At 39.4% G+C, this 616-nt stretch overlaps 1 protein-coding gene across 1 annotated transcript in view; it reads right to left on the reverse strand.

The window, feature by feature from the left end:
• Window positions 1-616, reverse strand: part of FRAS1 (Fraser extracellular matrix complex subunit 1) — a gene marked incomplete at its 5' end in the record, with an annotated part of 95,622 nt that overhangs the window by 78,979 nt on the left and 16,027 nt on the right. The gene's annotated exons all lie outside the window — the stretch shown is intronic.

Here is a 616-nt window from a genome sequence, read left to right on the forward strand (position 1 = left end):
TTAGCAGTACACGGGCACTGCCAATTAAAACACTAGGAGCAGGTGGAAAGGAAATGGTAAAATAAAACCGAATGAAGTAGAAGATTATTTGATACTCAAGTCTATAAATTCTTGTGGACTGGGTCTCTCTTTTCTATTTATACATGCACAATGGAGCCCCAGTCTATAGTCACTGCTGGAGGACAGAGGTTTTTCAGACTTTCAAAACCTGGAACAAATGGTCAGCTCTTCAAGGCAAACCACTTCAGAAAAGGAAGCTGAACTTAGAATCTAAAGTGCTTTCCCCTGAAATCTGCCAAAAGCCCTAAGCCTGTATTTAATTTTAAGCAGCAGGGCTAGTTACAAACAAATTAAAGTAATGGCTCAAGAAGCTAAGCACGGGCTCCACCCCTTTGCTGAATTACAGCTGCAGAAACAATCAGAAGCCTTCTTAAAAGGTCAACAAGAGGAGAAAAGAGTTAACTTTAGAGAAAACAATTAAACTGTCACAATGAAAAAGCAGCTGCCATACAGTCTGGGAAAAGTACAAATATTAGAAAGGAGCAGGGGAAGCTCATAAAAGCACTACTGTCGTTCTACCAAAGAGAAAACTGTAAGTTGCTAATCTTATTATCAC

Source organism: Pterocles gutturalis, unplaced genomic scaffold (genome assembly GCF_000699245.1).
Source record: "Pterocles gutturalis isolate BGI_N339 unplaced genomic scaffold, ASM69924v1 scaffold286, whole genome shotgun sequence".
Taxonomy (NCBI): Eukaryota; Metazoa; Chordata; class Aves; order Pterocliformes; family Pteroclidae; genus Pterocles; species Pterocles gutturalis.